The sequence below is a fragment of the Megalopta genalis genome, unplaced genomic scaffold (genome assembly GCF_051020955.1).
Source record: "Megalopta genalis isolate 19385.01 unplaced genomic scaffold, iyMegGena1_principal scaffold0094, whole genome shotgun sequence".
Taxonomy (NCBI): Eukaryota; Metazoa; Arthropoda; class Insecta; order Hymenoptera; family Halictidae; genus Megalopta; species Megalopta genalis.
The window spans coordinates 645,001-645,400 of record NW_027476163.1 but is presented as its reverse complement, the minus strand read 5'-3'; positions in this window follow the sequence as shown (position 1 = coordinate 645,400).

Below are 400 nucleotides of genomic sequence, written 5' to 3'. Positions count from 1 at the left end.
AATTTGTCAATAGCGATGATATATTATTACTTAATTTGAAGTATTTGTACGTTTTAGCTGGGACGTACATTTATCTTACAAGATGTTAATAGCGAGACTCTTGAAGATAAAATTATCTTGTGATTTTATGAAGGCAAAGATAGAAACGTACGAAGCTGGCGTACGTAGAAAAATGTGATTTTATGATAGAACAAAAATATAATACGTACGTTTTTGGGCGTACGGTAAAATATCTGTATGGTAGAAAAATGAAAGAAATTGAGCGTTAAAGAAGATATGTTACAAGCGCGGAATGTGGCAAAACTTGTACATATTTGAAAGAGAAAAGTGGTGTGTCGACCTGACATATATATATGAAACAGGCGACGATGGAAAAGGATTTAAATTTTGTCCATTTTAT